A 6,000-nucleotide genomic window follows, 5' to 3' on the forward strand; every position below is an offset into this window, starting at 1 on the left:
AGATGGCTACAAGAACCGTCTCACTGCAGTTATTTCAGCCAAAGGAGGTAACACTCGCTATTAGGGGCAAGGGTGTCCTATCTTTTTCCTCAGTTAGAATAGGCATTTTTGTAGAATGACATTTACAGAAGATCTTGAAAAGACTTTTCTTCAGTTTTCTTTGTTTAGTCGGATTACTTTAATCTCTCTGTATTGTTGAAACGGAGATGAAATAACCATTTATTAAAAATGTTACAAAAAACCACATGCTTTCAAAGGGTGTCCTAATTTTTTCACAAGACTGTATATAGAGAGTGAAGGAGTGCATAAGCCAATTATATTGCTCGATGATATGTATATATTATTCACTGCCTATAGAGAAGCACCTCTTTGAAGTGTCACATATGACGTATGCAGTATTATTGTTAGAATAGAAGCCATTACAAAATGGCGATGGTAACCAGATGTTTACATTAGTTCACATTCCAAAGTAGGGCCCAGTGCGCAGATGCTGGTGTATTATCTTCTCTCTCTTATCTCTTCTTCCTTTTTGACCAATGAAACAATGTTTAAGCCTCAGTGAGAACTGCCCTCTTCTGAAGATGTATATACGCTTACCCCATGTAATAAAAGTTAGAGATTGCATTGACCATCTATGTGTCAGAGTCTAGTCTCTCAGTCACGCGTGGATATTAACCCCTGGGGGGGGGGTACATTGATTTGAAGCACCAGAGTGTATCTAAAATGCCCTAATTTAGGGTGGCTTTATCAAATGGCACCCCAGATGGCATTCTGAGCGAAAGTAGCATCCAACAGCTGACAAGACGGGCCCCTGAGCTTGACGAACGGCAGAGGGGAGAGGACTGCAACCTCAAAGAAAGGTGAGAGAACTTTTTATCTCATCTGCCTTTCTGCTATTTACTTCGTCAAGCTCAGTCTGCTGTGAGGTGGTACCGATGGAAGTATAGTAGTCGGCTGTAATGCTGAAAGCTTGGAGTCTATAGAACCAATAGTCTGAAATTATAGATCACTCTGGTGTGTATATGTTTTGTGAGTGTCTGTGATTTATGTGAGGAGTGAGTTGAGCACAGACGGTAAAACCACAGACAAAGGGAGGGGACAGTAACCTCCTGGTTTGGAAGGGGGCGCTGTAGCGCCGAGGTGTGGGACAAAGTAAACTCCGGCTGACCTGGCAGGGAGAGGCGGGGAGTCTTATGACCCTTTGACCTAAGGGAAGACTGCGGAGATATTCTCCACCTGACCTGACCTCAGGGAGACGCGTGGAGCCGTATGACCTGAAAGGGAAGACTGCGGAGATATTCTCCACCTGACCTGACCCCAGGAAGACGCGACGGAGCCGCCTGAGACGTGCGGGGAGTCCCAGCTGACTAGTCAGACGTGATAGTCAGATTTGAGCCAACCAGAGGGAGGGCGAATCCTTTGTCTGTGGAGGAAAGGGTTAAAGGTGCCTCTTTACTCCCCTGTTTTGTGTGTGTCAGTCTGAAATACTGCTATTGAAATGGGTCAGTCCCAGTATTATGAAGAAGGAGAAAATACAGCCCCTAGCTAGTATCGAGGGAAGAGGGAGATTATAGGATGTGATATGGAGAATTGAAAGTTAAAATGTGACAAAGAATGGCAACAGGGATGAAAATGTGTAAGAAACTGTGAAGTTAGAGCTTACAGACTGTGGGCATTAGAACTCCTGTGATGTTGAAGGGAGGAGGGAATCATGGGGGCAGGGAATCATGCAGAGTAAGTGATGTGTAATATATTATACAAGACAGAATTGTTCAATAATCTTCTTTCCCAAGCAGTGTACTGTGGGAATCCAGCTTTTAACAAAATGACTGTATGATTACAACATGTATATTGTCTTACAGCGACAGACCATCAGCAATTCTGGGTGTGGTGTGGCTATCTGTTTCCAGGAAAGCTGTGTTTGTCTGTGCTGCAAGTTTTGGGATGAAAACAGTGTGGCTAGGTTGGAAGACATAAATGATTCAGTGGAATGTGAATGGGTGTGGCTTTGTGACTGATGGATGTTTTTAGCAGAGCTGTGAATGCAATTCATATTTTATGTGTAAGGGCGTGGTTATGAGCTGTTAATAAAAATGAGTACATGAAAATGTATATGAATGCGTATGGAGTACAGTATTTTTTTTTTTTTTAAATATGCGCATTGAGGATTTTATTTTATTTTTCTTGGAAGTTTTTGGTTTTTATTGGTGCCAACAGCATTGATCAAGCTGTACATTTTTTTTTTATCGAAGTCAATGAAAAGTTTCTTATGGGCCCTTTGTGTGTTCATGTCTGTATTGTCAGATCTGTTTGTTTCAATGTTTGAAGTTACGTGTTACATGTTAAGTGTTGTGCTAAACATCAGAGCTGTTCTAATGGACAGCTGGTACATTACTGACGGACAAAAGGAGGACCACAGTGTCCGACTGAAAGGGGTGGACTTAGATGACTCGGAGCGGAGGGAGGAGTCAATTTTGTGTTCCCCCACACTGGGCCTATCAGATTATTACATTTACATTGTGTTGTTATGAAGTGAGTGGCCATGACTCCGCTGTCCTCACCCACCTGCATGGCCAGCAATAACGCCCCGTAGCATATTATTCAGTCAGACTTGATCCCGTGGCCAGAGGTGCCCCTTTCTGCATCAGAGCTGTAGTAGTTGTACTAGCTATGCTTGATGAAAGCTCTGAGATAGTTCTGAACCACAAAGTGATGGTGATATTACATCTATCCTGATGAACGTACAATCCAAATTATTGTTTTGTTGCCGTTAGTTGAGAATGCAGTGTTCCATTTTGTTGCCTGACAATGTTGCTCTCCAAAGGTGTAATACTTTGGACCCAGCCACCCTGTTGCCTCTGGACCAAGGGGGGAGGGAAGAGTTAGGGCACTGCACTTTAAACTTTTCTTCCAGATTCAAAGGAAGAGGCTCCTGACTGTTTGCAGATGATGTCACAAGAGGTAGTGGGATTTGGTAAATCAGCCATTAGGTAATCTAGATCATGTGCTCTTTGTGGATGGATCGAGGTATGGCCAGGATGGCAGGTACTACACAGGTTGGGCAGTGGTGATTAAACGTTAACTACCACACATGTCTGCTCAAGAAGTGGAGCTAAAAGACTCTGAAGATTGCTTGCAGATATGCAGATGGAAAAAACAGCCAACATTTACACTGATTCCAGGTGTGCTTTTGGGATAGCCCATGACTATGGGCCCATATGGAAAGTCAGAGACTCCTTGATCGCTTCAGGTAAACCCATCGAAGATGGGGAAGCAGTGAGGTCTCTGATGGAAGCCCTCTTGTCACTAACATGAGAGGTGATGATAGCAACGAAAGGCCACTGTAAACAGATGCAGAGGAGGCAAAGGGGAAAGCCACAGCAGATCAGGCGGCAAAAATGGCTGCCAAATTACCTAAGCAGACCCCTGTCTTAAGTGGCCACAGTTCAGGTCCCTGAAATAACTCCTCCTGTCTCCCGAAAGTTCTTAAGACCTTACAGAACCAGATGGGGAAGGAGGAAAGGGACTGGTGGATGAAAAAGGGGGGACTACAAATAAGAAGGGAAACTTTGCCTTCCCAGGTCCCTCTACTCCACGATGGCACAGGCAACCCATGGAGTGATGCACCAGACAAAACTGCTATGTGTGATTCAGTACGTAGCATATGGTACGCCCCAGGGTTCAGCACTATACCAGTCAGACATACTCAAGGATAAATGGTTTCTGCCCAGAACAACATGGGCAAGGTGGTTAAGGTACCCAAAAAACACATCTTGCTTTTTGTATCTGTTTCAACGTTTGCAGACTACCTTCAACTACACAAGGTGGGCATGTATGAGTATGTATTGATATGTGATGACTTGTTTTCAGGATGGCCAAAACCGTACCCAAAACTTTTTCTTCTCCAAGTGTCCACCCACCCCCTCTTTGTTTCAAGACTGGAGAAGAGAGGGGGGGGCAAAGAGCTGTGCTATGGGATTTGTCTGATTTCTCATCCTTGTACAGGCGTCCCAACAAGGGAGCTATATAGAGAGTGAAGGAGTGCATAAGCCAATTATATGGCTCGATGATATGTATATATTATTCACTGCCTATAGAGAAGCACCTCTTTGAAGTGTCACATATGACGTATGCAGTATTATTGTTAGAATAGAAGCCATTACAAAATGGCGATGGTAACCAGATGTTTACATTAGTTCACATTCCAAAGTAGGGCCCAGTGCGCAGATGCTGGTGTATTATCTTCTCTCTCTTATCTCTTCTTCCTTTTTGACCAATGAAACAATGTTTAAGCCTCAGTGAGGACTGCCCTCTTCTGAAGATGTATATGCGCTTACCCCATGTAATAAAAGTTAGAAATTGCATTGACCATCTATGTGTCAGCGTCTAGTCTCTCAGCCACGCGTACCCCCTGGGGGGGTACATTGATTTGGAGCACCAGAGTGTATCTAAAATGCCCTAATTTAGGGCTTTATCAGTGGTAATAACTTAGAAACGATTTTACCTATCCAAGCAATTCTGAGATTTTCTTGTGACACATTGTACTTCATGACAGTGATAAATTTGAGTCAATATTTTTCACCTTTATTAAACTAGCAGAAGGACCCGGCTTCACAAGGGTATATTTGATCTATTTCATTTAATGTTTGTGTGTGTCGTTAAAAGATATCAACAGTATCCACTATAACAGTGACATCTACCGTACCCAGCCCCTTTAACATTGACCTCTGCCCCTTAACAGTAACATCTACAGCTCCCTCCCCTTTTTAACAGTGACCTCCACAGCAGCCGTCCTTTTATTATTGACCTCCACAGTACCCCATCTCGTTAACAGTGATTTCCACAATAACCCGCCCCCTTAACATTGACCTCCACAGAGCTCTGTTCACTTTAAATGTGATCTCCACCACACCCCGCCCCTTTACAGTGACCTCTACAGCACCCGGCCCCTTAACACTGAGCTCCATAGCGGACCGTCCCCTTAACTGTGACCTCCACCATTCCCTGCCCCCTTAACTGAGACCTCCACAGCATCCCACCCCCTTAACAGTGACCTCCACAGCGGCCGCCCCTTTATTAGTGACATCCACAGTACCCCATATCCTTAACAGTGATTTCCACAACACCCCGTCCCCTTAACAGTGGCCTCTACAGCAATCTGGCCCTTAACTCTGACCTCCATAATGGACCGTCCCCTTAACTGTGACCTCCACAGCAGCCTGCCCCTAGGGTGGCCAGAGGTCCGGTTTTAGGCCGGACAATCCGGTGCAGGGCCTGGACGAACACAAGGATGTCCTTTTGAACAACTCACTCTCAGACAGCAGCACTGTGCTGTCTGAGCGTGAGCTGCAGGGAGAAAGTCACCCTCCCTCCCACCCCTGCAGCTGACAGAAGTAGATTTTTACCTGGGGGCTGGGTTTTTAAGTCTATCTTTTGAGGGTGGCCTTAATGGCCACCCTACTTGCCCCCTGAACTGTGACCTCTACAGCACTCCGCTCCGTTAACAGTGTCATCCACAGCGCCCTGCCCCTTTAAAGCTGACCTACAGCAGTGAAGAAAAATCGCTGGGTTGTTATGGAAACCTGGTGTAAACCTGTATGCATGTGGAGACTAAGGCTAATGCATTTTTTGGGAATATCTCAGGAACGGTATATGCTAGAGAGCTGAGACCCGGTCTAAAACCTTCCTGGACACCTGATGTAACCGTGTGCCAAATTTCGTGATTGTAAATGCGACAGTGCGGATTCCTTTAGCAGATATACATACACACACACACACACATACATACACTTTTTATATATTCGATAAACCAAGATTTAGCAAAAAAAAAAATAGAAAAATTCACATTTTTCTGAATTTACATTTCTCTGCCTTTAAGGCAGATACTGATAACTCATGAAATAGTTATTACTTTACATTTCAAATGTGTCTACGTTATATTTGCATCATTTTGTAAATGTGATTTTATTTTTTTAGGACGTTAGAAGGCTTAGAATTTTA

General features: G+C 44.2%; 1 protein-coding gene across 2 annotated transcripts in view; it reads left to right on the forward strand.

Moving 5' to 3' along the window:
• The window catches only part of WRN (WRN RecQ like helicase), a 230,960-nt gene extending 226,425 nt beyond the window's left edge, over positions 1–4,535 (forward strand). For both annotated transcript variants that reach the window (XM_040417879.1, XM_040417880.1), the window contains one exon: positions 4,524–4,535. The gene's annotated coding sequence lies outside the window, so the exon portion shown is untranslated. The remainder of the gene's footprint in view (positions 1–4,523) is intronic.
• Positions 4,536–6,000: the final 1,465 nt, after the last annotated feature.

The sequence above is a fragment of the Bufo bufo genome, chromosome 2, assembly GCF_905171765.1.
Source record: "Bufo bufo chromosome 2, aBufBuf1.1, whole genome shotgun sequence".
NCBI lineage: Eukaryota > Metazoa > Chordata > Amphibia > Anura > Bufonidae > Bufo > Bufo bufo.